This window comes from Cavia porcellus, unplaced genomic scaffold (assembly GCF_034190915.1).
Source record: "Cavia porcellus strain 051 isolate PalLab524CR breed Dunkin Hartley unplaced genomic scaffold, mCavPor4.1 scaffold_8, whole genome shotgun sequence".
NCBI classification, from domain to species: Eukaryota; Metazoa; Chordata; class Mammalia; order Rodentia; family Caviidae; genus Cavia; species Cavia porcellus.
Window position 1 is genome coordinate 49,673,707 of NW_026947491.1, and position 20,624 is coordinate 49,694,330.

The window sequence follows — 20,624 nt, forward strand, 5'->3', positions numbered from 1 at the left end:
TTGTGTAGTAAGTCAGTGACAATCCAAACTACATAGCAATACTGTCCAAAAATAAAAGAAACAAAGATGCAGCACAACTTGGCGATTTATTTATTTTTAACAGTCTTCTCAAAGTATAAGAAAAGTGCTATTTAGTGGAAGGGTCCTGGGTTCAGTCCCTAGTACCAGGCAAAAAGAAGAAAACAAAGCAAAAGGTCAAGAACAAACAAATTTGATGGGGTAGTACACCCTTTAAGATCAAGCCTTAACCTAAAGCTATCATTTTAATATAATCCGCATTAGCTAAGGCATATAGAAGTGAACCAGTAGCTCTGTGACTTAAGCGCTTGCCTGAGAAGCGTGAGGTTGCTTAATCCCCAGTACCAAAAAAAAAAAAAAAAAAAAAAAAAATCAATGCAGTGTCAGTGTACGTAGAAAGATACTTGATGAGACCAAAAAAATTCACAAATAATGGTGGCACTCAATATCAGTTTGTGTTCATCTTACATCTCTGGTAGGAAGCTACTGAAGTTTTTTTTTTTTTTTTTTTTTTTAATTATAGTAACACTTCTCAAAATATTGCCTTGGTAACAATATACAAAATGAAACTGGTATTGGTAGTACAAACCTATAATCCTAGCACTCAGGAGGCTGAGGCACAAGGATCATGAGTTCAGTAAAAAAAAGCCAGGTGTAGTAGCACATGCCTGTAATCTCAGCACTTGAGAGGATGAGGCAAGAGAATTGTCAGGAGTTTGAGACCAGCCTGGGCCACATAGTGAGTTCAAATGCCAGTTTGAGCTACGTAGACTTTTATCTTGAAAGATTGATGCTAGACTTCCGGGAGAACATGGCGGACAGATAACAGCAACTACTGGAGGCTCTCTGAAAGACTCAGCTCAGAAGCCAGGAATGGTGCGGACTAAGGAGACATAAGCAGGTGGAGATATGCTCTGCTGACTCAGGAACGAACTGGGCTGAGAGAAACCAACTTGGAATGCAGTCCTGGTGCTAAAACATGAAGAGAAAAGCCTCGGTGTGGAGGCTGGACCCCGCACCATTGTAAGCCGCGATTTGGGTTTCCTGCCGCGTGGCGGCTGGCTGCCTCTACAGTGGCTCGGCAAGGAGAGAGACACACAGAAGCTCTGAGAACGGCAATCTGCGAACGGCAGGGAGGCGTGCACTGACTTGTGGTGAGGTGAGTGAGAGAAACTGACACTCTACCACAGTTTGACTCCAGCAGAGGACTTTCTGGGCCCAAGCAGTCCTGCGGGAGCAGGGCGCTGTGGCGACTCCAGCCACACATCCCCCTCTCAGGCGGGATTGGTGAAAAGTGCCTGGCCTGCGTGACGCTGCCGGCGGACCTGGTAGACTGTCCCAACCCAGATCCCAGAGCCTGACAGTGGCCGGGAGGGGAGATGTGTAGGCTGCCTGGTCCGTAACTCCCTGGTGCGCAGCGGTGAGTGGGAACACCTAACTGGCGCAATTCGATCAGGCTGTGGCTGACTGGGAGAGAAGCTGGGCCTCTTATATAAGCTTGCATATATAAGGAACAGAGAAGAAGAGGCAGCATGGGAAAAGGCAGCAACAAGAAAGGCTCCTCGGCCCCCAATTCTGAGAAACAGGCAATAGCAGACACCGCACCAATATACATAAGGCACCATATAGAGAGCCTCATAGACCAATTCAGGAATGAAGTTATCAACGACCTGAAGCTAGAAGTAGGCAGAATAGTTAGAGAAATGCTAAGTACCACCCAAGAAAAAACAGGTGGTGGAATGGAAGAACAGAAAAAAAGGGGAGAATTGTTTGATGGAGAAAACAGAGAAAGCATAGAATACGTGAAGCAGGTTCAAAGGCACTACCAAGATACTAAGAAGTCTATAGAAGACTGGCATAACAGCTTGAAAGAAACTAAGGACAGACTATCTGAACTGGAGGGCAGACTTGTAATATGGGAGAATGAAATGAAAAACTTCTTAAAAATAACAAAGAAACAAACAGCAATAATACAAAGACAAGAAGATGATAAGAGGATCCATAACTTAAGGATTAAGAACATAAAAGAAGAAGTAGGGACACAAACAAGTGAACTACAAAAGCTACTCACAGAAATAATCCAGGAGAATTTTCCTAATTTAGCAAAAGGTAAAGATACTCAGATGTATGAGGCATACAGGACCCCAGCTACCTACAACCCAAACAGAGCAACACCCAGGCATATAATAATAAAAATTCCAGAAATCCAATACAAGAACAGAATATTAAAAGCCGTCAGAGACAAGAAGCAGATCACTTACAAGAGAACACCCATCAGAATTACAGCAGATTTCTCTGCACAAACCATCAAATCACGAAGAGCGTGGGGGGAAATAATTCAAGCTTTGAAAGATAATAATCTCCAGCCAAGATTGAGATATCCTGCACAACTGTCCCTGGAAATTGATGGAAAAACAAGGTGCTTCCAGGATAAAGAGGAACTGGGGGAATTTGCAACCACCAATTCAACTCTAAAGAGAGTTTTGCAGGATATTCTAAAAAAAGAAAAATACAAAGAATCCAGAAATAATAGCAGAGAGGCCACAACGAATGGAGCAGAGAACAAAATGAAGAAGACAAACTGACAGCTACTGACAGAAAAAGAGCTCAACAGAAATGAGGCAGAGAAGATTGGATGATAGGAACAGCTATTTTGGAGAAAATGACATCTTAATAGGTAATACTGATTTAGTATCATCTTGTTTTGAAGTCTCATCTAGCTTTTGTCCTTCTGTCTCCAATGGTCTAAATAGGCTGTATCTTATTGGATTTTATTATGTACGATAGTATAAGCAAAAACCTTTTAAAGACAAGGAGATTATACAGAAACCATTGTTCATTTTCTGTTAGTCGATTCTAAATACTCTGTAATGCTGTCATTCTCTTGAATGGTTTTACATTGTTTTGAACCGAAGTTGTACTCAAGGATTTCAAAGAAAGAGACAATATGGTAACTACTTTTAGGTTAGGATTATCTGGTGGTGAAACACTATTCTGCTTAAATGGTTATGTTTTGATCTGCGCTGTTTCATTGTTATGCCCTCTTTTATCTCAATCTCCACTCCATTATTTTTTATCTTTATCCTTTTAATTAAAGGAAAAAAATAGCAGGATATATTATAGTAACCCACTTTGACTTTTCGTTACCTTGATTTAAAGCCCTGTATTAGTCTCACCATCTGGTTTTTAACTGATGTTCCCCTATTCTGTTTTGCTTGATAGTACCAGGTTCGAAAGTTTAAGCAACAGCTGTGAAGATAGTGAGATTCATTATAACGCCCATTCTCGTTGACTATTATCTACTTTTGAAGACCCATAATGTCTCCAATGTTTTGGTTTTGTTGGTTTCGTTCTTTACTGTTTTGTTCAATTTTATTATAACTGATGATATAGGCAATTCTATTAGAGATAGCGGGAGGCATTATGGTAACCATTGTTGATCACCTTGTATTATGTTTTTACATTATCTATTATGTCCACCCTTTTGACTTGACCGAGTCTGTTCTCTTATGTCACATTTGGTTTTACTCTCTTCCAAAAAAGTAATAAGAACCGTGGGAGCAATGAAACCCAAAATGTGTAATAGTCATGGTACAAAAGAGAGGAAAAGAAAGTGCTCCAAACTATATAACTGCATGTATATTTAAGTGTATAAGATAGAAAATGATATCACAGAGTTTTATTGGATCAATGAACAGAACTGTTTGCAGTATCATTGATGGAATGTCCACTTTACAAGCTTTAATTTTGTGACTTGAACAATTATTTCTAAGATGACAATATGTAATCCATTAACTAGTGATTTCCTACTGTTCATTTTTTTTCTGTAAATCTGTATAACTTGTACCCTTTCCCTGCTTTTTTTTTTCTTTTCTCCTTAAATAAAAAAAAAAAAAAAAAAAAAAAAAAAAAAGAAAGATTGATGCTAGCCCAGGCTGGTCTGGAACTTGCAAGGAACCTCCGTCCTCAGCCTCCCCAGTACTGGGATTATAGGAGTGCACCATTATGCCTGAGGAGACCCTGTTTTAAAAAAAAAATGATAGAAGTTACGCTGGGGATTTAGCTCAGCAGCATAAGCGCCTGCCTTGCAAGCGCATGGTCGTGAGTTCGATGCCTAGTACCAATGAAAGAAAAAAAAAATGATAGAAGTTGAGAGGAAAGAGAAAGAAAAAGTAAAAAATTAAGGTGTATTATGTAGATGTACCAACTTCCTAGGATGAATATAATCATTATGTACTACAACAACTAATACTAAAAATAAATGGAGCAGGTGTGGTGGTGGATTTTGGGAGTCTGAAGTAGGAAGATTACAAATTCAAACTGAGGCTGGGAAACATTAATTTAGGGAGACATCGTCTCAAAGAAAAAGAAGAAAACAGGAAAAGAAGGGAGTAAAAAAAGGGCAAGAATGAAGGCCAGGGAGTGTAGCCAGTAAAGACTCCTGAGTTCAATACTACAAAAAAAAAAAAAATTAGAGTACTACTTTAAAGGTATAAACACTGTAAAAACAGCAACCTAAGGATGTAAGGAAATCTTGGGAAAGCAGAAATTGAGCCAAATGTCAAAGGCTGAATAAAAATTTTCTCCAGCCAGTAGTGAGAAGCAGGTTTTAGAAAAATTTCCTGGGGCTGGGGATTTAGCTCAGCGGCATAAGTACCTGCCTTGCAAGCAGGCGGTGATGAGTTCAATCCCCTGTACCGATTAAAAAAAAAAAAATTTCCTGGCAGTAGGTATAGCTTATATAAAAGAGTCAGTGGTACTTTCAGGAAGAGTTTAAAGTTCATTGTAGCTGAAGTTTAGGAGACAGTATAAAAGACGGAAGGTAAAGGGCCCTATATACCTCTTCAAGGACTTTAACTTTATAGACAACAGATTACTTGCCTTTTTGTTTTTGTTTTGCTTTTGCTATAAGTATTTTAGTGGAACTGAGGTTTTTGTTTTTTCTTTTCAAAGAACAGTTCTACAGAGGCATTGGTGGTATAGTGGTTAGCGTAGCTGTCCTCAAAGAACAGCTCAGACTAGGCATGGTAGTACATGCCTATAATCCCAGTACTCAGTAGGCTAGGGCAAAAAGATCGCTGTGAGTTCGAGGCCAGCCTCAGCTACCAAGTGAATTCAAGGCCAGCCTGAACTGCATAGTGAGACCCTGCCTCAAAAACAAAAAACACGCCAGTGATTTAGCTCAGTGGCATAAGTGCCTGCCTGGCAAGCACAAGGCTGTGAGTTCAATCCCCAGCAAAAACAAAAACAGGGCCAGGGATTTAGTTAGCAGCACAAGTGCCTGCCTGGCAAGCACAAGATTGTAAGTTTGATCCCCAGTACAAAAAAACAAAACATCTCTGAGCTGAGCATAGTGGTTTATATCCATAATCCTTTTTTGGTCTTTTTCGTTTTTATCGGTACCAGAGATCGAACTCACGATTGCCTGCTTGCAAGGCAGATGCTTATGCCGCTGAGCTTAAATCCCCAGCCCCTTATATCCATAATCCTATCACTCAAGAGACTGATGCAAAAGGATAAGCCTGGGATAGCAGCACACATCTGTAATCCCAGTACTCGGGAGACTTAGGTAGGAGGATTGCTCCAAATTTGAGGCCAGTCTGGGCTGTATAGTGAATTCAAGTCTAGCCTGAACACAGCAAAACCCTGTCTCAACAAAACCCAAAATAAAACAGTTCTGTGTGTATGTGTCTGATGTTTGGGTTTTAATTGACAGCCTCACACGTGGCAAGCAAAGACTGAGTTACCTTATACTCCAGATGTTAGGGGCTTTTATTTATTTTTTTTGGTTTTTATCGGTACCAGGGATAGAACTCACCTCACAACTGCCTGCTTGCAAGGCAAGCGCTTATGCTGCTGAGCTAAATCCCAAGCCCCAGGGCTTTTATTTAATACTTAGTAAGACTATGTAATAACTACTCAGACACTGTCTCAAAACAACATTCTGAGTAAGTTTTTCTCCACTTCTGTGACTCCTTAAATTCTAATTTCCTTTGGATCTAAAGGTCTTGGCAAGAAAAAAAAAATTCTAATCTCTTGTATATACTTACCATAGCTGGTCAGTCTGTAGTCTTTCTCAACTTTAGATGACAAAATATAATCAACAATTTTGAAAAGATTCTGTTCACCAGCACTGGGAAACAAAGATGACACCCATCCTCACACTCAAGAAAGTTGCCCACCCACATCATGGCAAGAATTACATTCCTAAGATAGCATAATATACAACATTCCTACACTGTGGCAAAATATTTGCGAAGCATCAATTTAAAGGAAGAAAAATTTTGGCTTGCAGTTGCAGACATTTCTGTTGATAGTTACTTGACCCCATTGGTCTAGGTCTCAGATAAAGCTAATAATAGCAGGCAGTGTGTCACGGAATAAAGCTGTTCATATTGGCCTGAAAGCAAAACAGAGGAAGGGTCTGGAGTCCCATTATTATCTACTTAAGAGAAATTTTCCAAATGACCTGACTTCCTCTATCTAGGCCCCATATAAAGTTTCCACTACTTCCCAATAGTGTCACACTGGAGCCTGGAACACGAAAACTTTTTTTTTTTTTTTTGTCACAATGTAATTCCAGCACTTGAGAGGCTGAGGCAGAAGAATTACCTATAGTGGGAGGCCAGGCTGGGCTGAATTTACAGAGATTCTTTGCTTCATCATCCCAAATGCTGGGATTACTGGTGTGAACCATCACACCTGGCTTCATCCACAAGTTTGATGTCTCTGACCTTGAAGATCAGTTACAAAGAAGAAGAGAAAAGTTTCTAGAATGGAAGATTGATTGAAATGTGATACCATTACCTAACTCTGAAAAGGGCAATGGAGGATGGAGGAATAGAAAGAGAAAATTTAATAGTGTATATAAAGTATTGAATAGGAGAGGGGCCAAAAATTTTGACTGTGTGGTCAAAGATAAAAAATGTGCTTTTGGGGCTGGGGATTTAGCTCAGCAGCATAAGCGCCTGCCTTGCAAGCAGGCAGTCTTAAGTTGGATCCCCGGTACTGATGAAAAAGAAAAAAAAAAAAAAAAAAAGCTTTTTTTTTTTTTTTTTTTAAAAGCAGGGTCTGGGGGCTGGGAATGTAGCTCAGCGGCATAAGCGCCTGCCTTGCAAGCAGGCAGTCGTGAGTTTGATCCTCGGTACCCATAAAAAGAAAAAAAATAAAGCAGGGTCTGGGATTACAAGGGCGTGCTGTGGGTTGTTTTTATTTATTTGGGGTTTTGTTTGAGACAGGGTTTTGCTATTTAGTGCAGGCTGCCCTTCAGTTTGTTTATGTAGCCCAAAATAGTTTTGAATTCAGGGAAACCCTCCTGCTTTAGCCTCATGAGTGTTGGGATTACAGGCATGTGCCATCATGCCTGATTTGTGGTTTTAGAAATAGGGGTTGAAACTAGGTGTGGTGATGCACACCTGTAATCCTAGTACTCCAGAGGTTAAAGCAGGAGGATTACAAATTCAAGGCCATCCTGGGGTAATATGCAGCAAGACCCTGACTCATAGAAATAAAGAAGTTTTGTTGTGCCTGGTAGTACATACCTATAATCCCAGCGTTTAGGAGGATCACAGTGGATGGGGTTTGAGGCCAGCCTGGGCTACATAGTGAGTTCAAGGACAGTCTGAATAATGAGTTCAAGGACATTCTGAATAGTGAGTTCAAAGGCAGTCTGAATCACACAGCTGAACTCTCTGTCTCTCTGTCTGTCTGTCTCTCTCTCTCTGTCTCTCTGTCTCTGTTGCTGTCTCTCTCTCACACACACACATGACTAGCCTGGACTATATGATAAGATCCTGTCTCAAAAAACAAACATAAAACAACAACAGTGAGGAAATAAATTTTATCATGTTTGAAACAAGAGAAGTTGTTGCAAAGAAAAATGAACCAACAGTGGAGTTTTGGGGGTCTCTTCTATGTTGAGTATCATGTCATCTGCAAATAATGATAATTTAACTTCCTTCTTTTCCTATCTTTACTCCTTTTATTTCTCTCTTGTTGAACAGACTAACAGAATAAGTCTTGCAATAAGTCTTGCAAGAGATGAGTTAGGAGAGGATAAAAGATGTGGGGGGGAGCCCCTTGGATAAGATAACTAACATGAAAGTAACTAAGAAAGTGGGCATCGTGGCCCAGCACTAGGGAGACTGAGGCAGGAGGATTTCCATGCGTTTGAGGTCAGTCTGGACTACATAGTTCAAGACCAGTTCGAACTACACAGTAAAACCCTGTCTCAAAAACAAAATCAAATGAAACAAAAACAAAAACTATAAGATGAAAAACAAAAATCAAAACAAGGGCTGGGTATCTCAGTGGGAAAGTTCTGGGGACAAATTAGTTAAAAACTACTTAGGAGGGCTGGGGATTTATCTCAGCTTCATATGAGCCTGCCTTGCAAGTGTGTGGTCGTGAGTTTGATCCCCAGTACCAATTAAAAAAAAGACAAACAAAAACAAAAACTGTTTAGGAGCCGGGTGTGGTAGCTCAACCTGTAATCCTAGCACTCTGGAGGCTGAGGTGGGAGGATCATTGCAAGTTCAAGACCAGCCTGGGTTACAAAGTGAGCTAAAGGCCAGCCTGAACTGCATAGGGAGACCCCGTCTCAAAAAAAGATCAAAGGGGCTGGGGATTTAGCTCAGCGGCATAAGCACCTGCCTTGCAAGCAGGCAGTCGTGAGTTTGATCCCCGGTACCGATAAAAATGAAAAAGCAAAAAAAAAAAAAAAAAAAAGATCAAAAACAAAAAACCCTACTTTGTAGGGACTAAGTAGGTAGTTCAGTGGGAGATTGACTGCTTAGCATGATCAAGATCCAGAGTTTTATTCCTGGCACTACACAAAATAAAAATAAATTGCAGAGTCCATGAAATAATGTACTTCGTTTGTTGTATTCCTTTGGTGTTATTTCTTTAATCTGCCAGTTTTATACGACCTCCACATGATATGGTGAAATAAATATAACTTCTACTCTGCTAGATGTCTGATACATAGAGTTCATGTTCCCCAAAGTTGAAGAATGGAGGTTAAGAGTGGGAAAATTTATTGGGGAAAAGGAATGGAGGATAGGTTTGCTATTGTTTTGAGACAGAGTCTCACTATGTAGTTCAGACTGGCCTTGAACTCTGTGTAACCTTTGCAGGCCTCAAACTCAGTGATCTTGCCTTGTGTGCCACCATGCTCAGCAGGAATGGGGAATAGGAATAGCTCCTGAGACTCAGGAGGGGTCCCAAGTGGATTGATAACCAGACCACTTCTGAAAGAAAGTTGTATAGAGCAAAATCATGAGGTGGGTACTACATGAGGCAAAATTGTGATCACTTATGATCAACAAGATTACAAGTATAGTTGCTTAGGTAATATTGATCCAATGGGAAGCAGGTGACATAGCAAGTGTACATGGATGATATCATTAACCTTGATTGATGATTTATATTCTTAGTCTGGGTGGGTGGGGGAGGGTGGCCTATCCCTAATAAAATAATAGTTTATGTGTATGGGAAATCTCAAAATGGTGTTACCAACAATCTCAAATTTCCATGTTTATCTCTTAGGGAAGTATATAAATCTAAATTATTGTGATTTTAATCTTTAGATGCTACCTCAGGCCTTGATGTCTTGTCATTCTCTGCACTTCCTTGAGGGTCTTGCCCTATTTGGCTGCCTAATTTAGTTGTCTATAATATTCCTGAAAGATATTCTTAACTGGGGCTGGAGATTTAGCTCAGTGGCATAAGCATCTGCCTTGCAAGCAGGCGATCGTGAGTACAATCCCCGGTACCGATAAAAAGTTAAAAAAAAAAGATACCCTTAACTGCCTTGACAGAGTAAGAGGCAAAGACCATTCTGGCTGAAGGGGGTAATAGTTGTGATTGGCAGGCGGAGATTTTCTTCAGAGGTTCTGTCTAAAGGCCCTTGATAGACATCTAATGTTTTCATCTTATGTAGGTGTATGGAGACCAGGGCAATGAAACTATTAAGTATGCATGAGCCAAATAATATTATAAATGCAATCAATAAATGTTTCTACCAGGAAGAGCTGATAATAATCTACCACACTGTAGGGTAAGGAGAAAATCCATGAAATTTTGGGATGTGATATGGCATCAGCCTGTCATTTAATATTTTAAACAGCCATCGATTTACTAGCAGAAGGATCAGGAACATACAAACAACATTTGGCTTTTACAATTGCGCAGGTACCCCCTTGTGCTGCTAAGATATCTAATGCCAACCAATTTTGAAGGATGACTTGTCTCATTAATTTTACTTCTTCATGTAGGAGAGAGACCAGTCAAGGTGTCATTTAAGGGCCCTTGAGTATATTTAGTCAAGGCCTCAGAGTGTTGCATGACATCCTCTAATCCTAAGGAAGGAATATAGAATCCAAATTATCATACCAGTGAAACACAATTCTAAACCATCAATATCATAGATGGTGTAAGTTTGCAGATTTGTCATTACTTTTGACACTTCTGCTTTGTAACCATAAAAATCCAAACAGGCATCTCCCTATCCATCTAGGGAGCAATGAGGGTCACAAATTGATTCCAGTGGAGGTTTTCCATTAATACCAGGGTGATTAAACCAGTCTGTTACAGTCTTTAGCTGTAAAGTTATGATGTGTATACACTGCTGAGGGGTATCCACCCCAATATTTAGTAGAATTAGGCCAATGAGAATAAAAGTGATTTCTTCATTCCTACATAAGGAGGCCTTCCTACTAAATTATCCTGTTGTTACAGTTCACTACATGTGATCATAATTAGTATAAATATTGACTTTCTCTCCTTCACTGAGTTGTAAAGCTCTTGTCATAAGTATGTGTCCTGCTAGATGGGCACTAGTTCTAGAGGTAAGTGAGGAACTTTCAAATTTCTGATGTAGAGTCAATACTGCATACCCTGCTTTTTTTAGGGGGCGGGGCTCGCATTTTACTTGAAGGAACTATCATCACAGAAGAGATCAAATCAGGGGCAGTAAAGAGGTATGTCTTAACAATTCTTCTCTGGCTGCATATGTATGAAGAATTACTTGTTTGATTTTATTATGTGATGATATGAACAGCTATTTTGAAGAAAACAAGACATTATAGTAGCCATTGCTGATTTCCTATAATCTTATTTTGAAGTCCTCTCCTGCTTTTATTGTTTTGTTTTGATTGGTTCTGTCCTGTTGTTTTATTTTATTTTATTTTATTTTTTTATTTTTGTCATTTTCATTTTTATCGGTACCAGGGATCGAACTCACGACTGCCTGCTTGCAAGGTAGGCGCTTATGCTGCTGAGCTAAATTCCCAGCCCCTATTTGATTTTATTATATGTGATGCTATGGACAAGTTTTTTGAGGAAAATGAGATAGTATAGTAGCCATTATTCATTTCCCGTTACCTGGTTTTGAAGTCCTGTAATGCTTTCATTATTGTTATTGGTTCTATACTATTTTGTTATGTTTGATATTATTGTCAACTATTTCAAAGATATAGTATGATATAGTTGATATCATAGATAATATAGTGAGTAGATAGTATGGTCAACTATTTCAAAGAAAACAAGAGACGGTATGGTAGCCACTGTTGATGTCCTATTTTCTTGTTGTGAAGTCCTGTGATGCTTGCAGTGTTCTGTTCTGATTTGCTTTATTCTGTTTTCTTTTGTTTTATTCTCTTTAAAATAAAAAAATTAAAAAAAAAAAAAAGAAAGAAAGAAGACCTGCTACGTTGTATATCTACAATGAGATCTTTGGGCCTAAAGTCAGCTTGCTTCTGGTGCCAAGAGAGCTACAGCAGCCCCAGCTCTGAGGCATGAAGGCCATCCCTTTACTGCAATATCCAATTCATGACTCAGATACCCTACAGGCTATTGAGCTGCTCCTCCAGTGAGCACTCTCAAAGCCATGCCCCGCCTTTCATCAACATACAGATAGAAATGGTGTCCTGTTAGTAGGTTCGGTGCTGGGGCGTTTAGAAGTGCTTGTTTGAGCTTCTGGAATGCAGTTTGGTAATCAGATTCTCATGTGAAAATGAATATCTGCCTTTAGGCTTCCTTTATAAGTTGACAGATGGTTTGCCAATCTTGCCATATTCTGCTATCCAAAATCTACAAAAGCTTGTAATTCTTAGGAATCCTTTTATCTGTTTTAGGGTCTTGGAAAGTATTGGTTTAATTCTGTCTTCCCTCAGCCTTCAGATTCTCTTTGATATGATAAAGCCCAAGTACTCTACCTCAAGGCTACAAAGTGGCTATAAGGGGCAGAGACCTTATAACCATTATATGCTGGAAAATTTAGCAGAACACAGGTGCCTTGGCTAAGAGCTCTTGGCTAAGAGCTCTTCTGAGTAGCACATAACAGTATATTATCAACATAAGGCAAGAACTGTGACAGAAAATTCAAAACATGCTTAGTCATGGAAAAGCACTTGTTCAAAAGACAAGGCCTATCTCTGAAATCTTGAGGAAGCAAAGTCCAAGTCAGTTAAAAAGTTTGGTTGAGCGGATTTTCAAAGACAACACAAAATTGGGAATCTGTATGTAAATGAGTAAAAAGAAGGCATCTTTTAAATCTAACACTGAAAACCAACCGGCATCTTCTAGGATCTGAGAAAGGAGAGTGTACAGGTGAGTACGAACAGGTAGATTAGCACTTGTGCCTTATTTATCAATATAAGGTCCTATATCAACTTCCATTCTCCATTGGGTTTTTTTTTTTTTTAAACTCCCAAGATTGGAGTGTTGCAAGAGCTGTTACAAGATGTGAGTAAACCACGTACAGTTAAATTGTCAATCATAAGCAATGGTCCTTTTTTAACTTCAATCCATAGGTATTTTATATGGTGAGGAAAACTAGTAGGATCTTTGAGATGTATTTGTACTGGACCAGCTTTTATTGCTGTACTATTTTAGTTGTCGATATTTCAGGATTTATTTTTGTCTCCATGAGGGAAAGGCAGCATACCTGACCTGGGTGCATGTATATTACAGTATTTAGCAGACATAAAATATCTCTCCCTAGGAGGCAACTAGATTTATAGGCATAATCAAAAAGGAGCAAGTGAAGAGATAGCTATCCCTGGAAGTTTGGAAAAGCCAGGAACATGGATTGTTTAGGGCAAGCTGCAAGAAGGGGAGCAAAGTGGGCCTAAGAGAGAAGCTGTGGGAGTTACAATCACCAGAAGTGCCCTGGAGTGTAACTACTCAAGCCCTTTGGAGCTCACAATTTGCCATAGATTGCTTGGCTGCTGGATTTGCAACTACAGGATTTAATGTTTGCGCTGTTGGATTTTGGACATTCTTTTGTCTTTGTACCCTCTTGTTTGTAACTTGGAATGAAAATGTTAATCTTGTGCCATTGCATATTGGAAGTGTTTAACTTTGTTTTCATTTGTACAGGGGTATGCAGCTAAGAGCTTGTCTTGGTTCTTAAACTTTTCAGCAATGCTGAAACTATTAGGACTTTGACAACTCTTGCAACTGGACTAAATACCTTTGCATAAAAGGATGTATATGAGTCTTTGGAGGGGCAGAGGCAAAATGTTATGATTGTAATGAAATGTTAATAGACTTAATGTTGGTTCTTAAGTATTGTTAAACCTGTGTTATAATGTTCAAATTGTGAAATGATAATAACCATGCTTTTGTACTGGAGACCTATTTTAAAGAAATATATCTAGGGGCTGGGGATTTAGCTCAGCGGCATAAGCACCTGCCTTGCAAGCAGGCGGTTGTGAGTTCGATCCCTGGTACTGATAAAAAGTTAAAAAAAATATATATATATCTAACTGGGTGTGGTAGCTCACGCCTATAATCCCAGCACTCGGGAGGCTGAAGCAGGAGGATCCTTGCAAGTTCGAGACCAGCCTGGGCTACAAAGTGAGTTCAAGGCCAGCCTGAACTGCATAGCCAGACCCTGTATCAAAAAGACCAAAAAAAAAATTATATATATATATATGGTTGCCAAATTGACAAGGGGTGGATTGTTATAGTTGACACATCGTGTCAACTTGAGAGGTTTTACTAAGAGACTCAGCAAATGAGCCAGGATCCTTACTTTGTAAATATCCTCAGTTTGTACTAGAGGGCACAGAGGTGGTATGAGTGCTATACCTGCCCTGAGGGTAGGGGGAGTACTCTGCTTACAATGTAAGGGAAAATAGGCTTGTTCTCCCTCTTTTTTGCTCTGGCTGCTTTTACTGGCTGCTGCCTTGAAGTGTTGCTCTGGTGCCATGCCACCCTGACATGGGGCCAGCTGATTATGGCCTTAAACGTCCACAAACTGTAAATAAATCTTTTATTCCTTTATTTTAGGCATCAAGTGTTTTGTCTCAGTAACAAGAAAAAGTAACCAAGACACTGGTGCTTTCCCAAATCAAGGAATAAGCAATTGACAGCCATGACAATTTTTGATTACCTAAATGAGTCACAATATACAATCCATGAAACAAAAGCAAACACTTGTTTCCAATGATCTCAATGGGGTCTCCAAATGATATAGGAACCCCAAGTGATATAAGGGAGATAAATGTAATCTCAACCTGCTAGAAGTTCAATATGTCCTTTTTTTTTGTACCAGGGATAGAAGTCCAATATGGCAAGTTTGTGTTTTCCAAAGTCAAAGAATTCTAACGAACAGTGGAGGTTAAGAGTAGGAAAATTTATTAGAGAACATCTTCACAGGAATTGAGAGTCATGAGGTGTCTCCAAGGGGTTGCCAGCTAGCCCACTTCTCAAAGGAAGTTTTATAGAGCAAAATCATGAGGTGGGTACATGAGATAAAATTATATCAACCAATAGGATTACAAGTTTAGTCACATAGGTAATATTGATTCAAAGGGAAACAGGTCACATATCAAGTGTACAGGGATATCATTAACATTAATCGATAATCTACAGTCTTAGTCTTAGTGGGTGGAGGAAGATAGCCCACTCCCTAATGAGATAATGGTTTATTTATATGGGAAATCCCAAAAGGGCATTACCAATAATCTCAAATTTCCATTTATTCCTTAGGGAAGTATGTAAATCTGGCCATGTGACTTTAATCTTCTTCAAAGTCTCCTCCAGACACAGTTGCCATGTGTTTTCAGCTTCTGCACTGGTTCCCTTAAGAGTTCCCAGCCCTATCTGACTGTCTGAAATATTTCTACCAAATTTAGCTGTCTCTAATACCAGGGCTTCATCATGCTGGACAAATGCTATACTACTGACCTATATTTTATTTTGAGACAGGGTCTAACGAAATTGTCGACAATGGCCTCAAAATTGCAATCCTGGGCCAGGGATATATCTCAGTAGCACAGTGCCTGCCTGGCAAGTGTGAGGTTGTGGAGTTCAATCCTGGTACCAAAAGAAAAAAAAAATTGCAATTCTATCTCAGTCTGTTGAGTAGCTGGGATTATAAGTATGTGTCACCGCACCTAGTGGTGGTGGTAGCTTCTTATCCCTGTAATGGAACAATGAGCCAAATTCAGAAGCTATGGCAAAATTAGGAGGCTCTGAAAGTGTTATTAGAAAATGAATTTTTCAGCCAGGGATTTAACTCTGTGGCATAAGCACCTGCCTGGCAAGCGCAAGGTTGTGAGTTCAACCCCCGGCACAAAAAGCAACAAAGAAAGGATTTTTCAGCTGGGCATGGTGGCACACACCTATAATTCCAGTACTAGGGAGGCTAAGGCAGGAAGATTGCCATGAATTTGAGGCCAGCATGGGCTACATAGTTAGTTTAAGGCCAGCTTTAACTACATTAGGAGACCTTGTCTCAACAAACAAACAAAAGCAAACCAAAAGCAGAGATTTTTTAAAATTTTTATTGGTACCGGGGATCGAACTCACGACCGCCTGCTTGCAAGGCAGGTGCTTATGCTGCTGAGCTAAATCCCCAGCCCCAAAAGCAGGGATTTTGAACAAGTTAAAAAATTTCTCTGCATATCAATAAATACTACTAAATTCAAGATCTACTATGGGGCTAGGGATTTAGCACAGTGGCATAAGCACCTGCCTTGCAAGCAGGCAGTCGTGAGTTCGATCCCCAGTACTGATAAAAAGGAAAAATACAAAAAAAAAAAAATTAGAGGAAGTCAGGGGCTGGAACTATAGGGATGGTGGTGCACCCCTATAGTCCCAGTACTCAGGAGGCTGAGGCAGGATGATTTGCTTTTGAGGCCAGCTTGTGCTATGTAGTGAATTCAAGGCCAACCTAAACTACATGGCAAGGCCTTGTCTCAGAAAAAATTTTTTCTACAAAAGAATTATAAAAACTGGGCAGTGAGGGGTTGGCTATTTAGTTCAGTGGCACAACCTGCCTGGCAAGCATAAGTTCAATTCCAGGTACAAAAAAAAAAAAAAATCCTGGGCAATGAAAGCCTAAATTTTTTTATGCTTTGCTAATTATTTGAAATAATGTTAATATTGCGTTTTAACATATATTTTATATGGCAGGATAAGATAAGGTAAATCAATAATAGGTTAACTAACAATGAAGAATTTTTTAGGGGAAAAGAAATAAAAATCAAATCATATGAACATTTTAGCACTGATCTCTAATACCTTTTCTGTTGAAGGGAACTAGTAGGGCCAGGTGTGGTGGTGCATACTTGTAACTCTAGCACTTGGGATGAGTTTGAGGCCAGTCAACCTGGACTGCCCAAGCTACTAAATGAAATCTTATGTCAAAGCTCATAAAAAAAAAAAACGGTAAATTTTTGAAGACGAATCAAGTCTGTTTGTGACCTAAAGCAAGCAAGCTTAAAACAGTGAGGTTGGGGCTGGGGATTTAGCTCAGCGGCATAAGCGCCTGTCTTGCAAGTAGGCAGCCGTGAGTTTGATCCCCGGTACCAACAACAACAACAACAAAAAACAGTGAAGTTAACTTTTCTGCTTCCAGTCATGAAGTAAACTGTTACAGAACATTTCCTCTGCTGTAATCAGAAGTTGGAAAGACTATACCAGGTGTTTTTAAACACTGGACAGTTGAGAAGGATGCAAAGTGAAAATTATGATCTTGTCTTTGTCTCTTGGAAGCACCTTGTGGATCCCAGGTTAGGGAGACAGTATCTAATCAGAGTGCTACAGTCTGGTTACACCAAAAAGACAAAGTTTTTATTTTGACATAAGGCCTCAAAATAAATTTGCCCTAGCAGAACATCCAAACTATTGCACCCACAGAATTTGTAGATAAGGATATAAAACACTATCATTTTATTGTACGTGTTCAAGAAGCTAGAGAAAAGGTGAAAATACAAAATAGGGACATAGAATATAAGGATATGTGTCACTTACATGAATCTATCTATGTATGTTCTAATAAAAAGTACAAGCCAGATGTGGTGGTGCATGCTTATAATCCCAGATACTCAGAAACCTGAGGCAGGAAGATCACAAATTCAAGGTCAGCCTGGGAAATTTTGAGAGACTCAAAATAAAAAGGACTAAGTAAGTAGTTCAGTGGCATGCCTGAAGCCTTGGGTTCCGTCACCAGTACTGAAAAATGAAGATGAAAAAATGAAGCTGAGATTAAAAAATGTTAGATGATTAGATGGGATTAAGGGAAGATTATTGTAGTGTATTGATAACTTGTGGTCAACCTGTAATAACAGCTGAACGAATCAGTGTGGTACTGAGTGTGGATGCCCACCCAATGATTGTTGCCAACATAAAAAAGAAAACGAGCAGAAAAGGTGGTGTTGGTTCTCCTGGAGGAGCTGGTTGATCTTCTTTCCTGATAGGAGCTTAGCTGTTTTCATCTCTCATCCTCAGAGGTTCACTTTGGGGGAGCTGTGGTCCTTACTTTGAACATGACTTCCTAGCTCAGCGGGAAAGACGTGTGCTGTTCAATTTCCTAGGGAAGCTTGCCAAGTTGGCTTCCTGATGTGAGCTCAGCTGTTCTCCTTGGAGGAGCTCTGGACCCCTCATTGTCGCTGAGGATGGCTGTGGTACTTTTTGGGGAAGCTCTGGTCCTTACTTTGAGCATCGCTTCTTGGCTCCGTTGCAGAACCCTCAGCCTATTGGCATAGATACTTCGTCCTGTTGGCACCGAGTTTCTAGCTTCCACCGCTGACCTTTTGGCCTTCCCAGGGCAGATCTGTGAAATCAGTGCATGAGTCATTGTGAGCTCTAGACCTCCAGTTGGACTTCTTGCGGGGGCATTGTCATGGGCTCTAAATCTTTTTTTTTTTCAATTTTTTTTTTTTTGTTGTTTTGTTTCTTTTTTACCGGCACCAGGGATCGAACTCACAACTGCCTGGTAGCAAATTAGGTGCTTATGCTGCTGAGCTAAATCCCCAGCCCATGGGCTCTAAATCTTGAGCTGGACTCACATGGAATGTTGCTGTGGGACCTGGGCCCTCAGCTGGATTCTTTGGGGTCTTTGCTGTGTGAAAACATTTCCTGCACTTTGTGTGTTTGACTCTCTGTGACTATTATAAAATAATACTAATTATGTGTCCTGTATTGAATCATTTTCCTTGCAATACAACAGATACTGAATAAATAAGTGTACTTGAAGACATAGCAGTACTATCTACAGAGTGGGGAAAAGAATTTTTGAAAATGAAGTCAGCTTGGTGGCATACACCTATAATCCTAGCCCTTGGTAGACTGAGGCAGGATCTCTAAATTTGAGGCCAGTTTGGGCTACCTGGTGAGTTCACCTGTCTGAATCAGGGACCTATAGTGTAGTCTGGCCTTGCATTCAGTGCTCCTCCTGCTTCAGCCTCTTTGAGTGCTGGGGTTATAGGCGTGTATCACCAAACTCAGCTTTTTAAGTTTTTGAGACAGTTTGCTAAATCACTGAAGTGACCGAACAGGGCCAGAACTTTTTGTCATATATATTGATCACTTTCATCATAAGACTTTGTACCTATACATAATACATATTTTTAAAAGTTTTTTTGAGACAGGGTGTCACTAACCTGTTCTTGAACTGTGTAGCCCACGATGGCCTCAAACTCAGGGTGATCCTTCTGTCTCAACCTCCCAAATTCTGGGATTACAGGTGTGAGCCACCACATCCAGCTCTCATTTTAATTTTTTGTTTTTTTTTAGCCACGCTACTTTGTAATTTTATTTTATTTTATTTTTTTAGCCAGGCTACTTTTTAAAAAAAATTTTTTGTTTTACATTTCATTTGAATTTCAGGATGAGGCTACAGTTCATTCACAGTGTTGGGTATCTCTGATTTGATTATTCCCACCAGTTTGAACTACCAGTGGTCAAGAACAATGTCCTCATCCAGCAGCCTGTACCAATTCTCAGAGGGTCTTTGATTACAATAATGCAAAAGGCAGATTCAGCAGATGTCATATTCTAGTTCGTTAAGGAAAACAAATGGTATAAAAACTTTAATTGTGGTATAGCAGTTGTAAATGTCTGTTACTAGCAATGGGATACTTTTCCTGTTAAATTTTAGAGAATTATTGATAAACAATTTGCAATACCATTTTTCCTTTTTTTTTTTTTTTTTTTTTTTTTCAGACAGGGTCTCCTATGTAGCGCAGGCTGGCCTGTTAATTTGCAGTGATCCCACTGCCTCAGCCTCCTGAATGCTAGGATTACAGAAGTACACCACTATGCCCAGCAGGGCATTGATTATCCAAATACAAGCATTCTCAGTCCATTTTTATTTATTAATTTTATTAGTAAAAAGACCAATAAAAGTGATTAGATGTTTGTACCAGTGGTATAAGCTATCTAATGGGTAGTTCAACCTACTATCCCTTGGGAATGTGTTCATTTTTTCATATATTTATTAGCCATTCCTCGTTTTTAGAAAAATACTTTTGATTGAATTTTAAATTGTTTCTCTTTTGGAAATTGCATCAAGGACCTATTTTCAGTTTTGTGACTTTCAAATAATCTAAATCAGTGGTGGCAAACCTACAGCATCCCTGCTACAGAGGGCTGATTTGCCTTCTTTTTTTTTTTTTTTTTGAGACAGGGTCTCACTGTATCATTCAGGTTGGCCTTGAACTCTTACATAGCCCAGACTGGCTTCATATCACAATTCTCCTACCTTAGCCTCCTAAATACTGTGATTAGAGGGGCTGGGGATTTAGCTCAGCGGCATAAGCGTCTGCCTTGCAAGCAGGCAGTTGTGAGTTCAATCCCTGGTACCGATAAAAAAGACAAACACACACACACACACACACACACACACACACACACACACACAAACTGTGATTAGTCATACATCACCATGCCTAACTGTATCCTTGAAAGTTCTGAAATGTTTGCTATCACTGGTCTAAACTGTTCCAAGTGAAATGGAAGTAGGTAATCATCCTTAATCAAACTTTACTCATCAATCTGTACTTCCCCTCTATTGAATACTTCCCTGCTGTGGAACAAAAAAGGACAAGCTCTTTGAAGGAAATAAATGTTAGGGTTTGGTCTTTCATTCACATTATAATTCCTTTTACAGGCTTTGAAAGATCAGTAAGGCATGGTTGCATACATCTGTAACCTCTTAGGAGGCTGAGGCAGGAGGATCACTTTGAGTTGAGACCCACCTGAACTACATAGGGAATCACTGTCTCAAACAAAAATTCCCAAACCAGGGATTGAAAGATCAAACTCAACAACTGAAAGTCTAAACCAGTCATCCATGATGGCTGGGTGTGGTG

General features: G+C 39.7%; 1 long non-coding RNA gene across 3 annotated transcripts in view; it reads left to right on the plus strand.

Annotated features, from left to right (window-relative positions):
* The window catches only part of LOC106028988 (uncharacterized), a 59,261-nt gene that overhangs the window by 2,409 nt on the left and 36,228 nt on the right, over positions 1–20,624 (plus strand). Inside the window, exon 2 of one of the 3 annotated variants that reach the window (XR_010049313.1) lies at positions 10,928–10,997. The exons of the other annotated variants lie outside the window; for them this stretch is intronic. This is a non-coding gene — a long non-coding RNA (uncharacterized LOC106028988). The remainder of the gene's footprint in view (positions 1–10,927; positions 10,998–20,624) is intronic. 3 annotated transcript variants of the gene reach the window in all.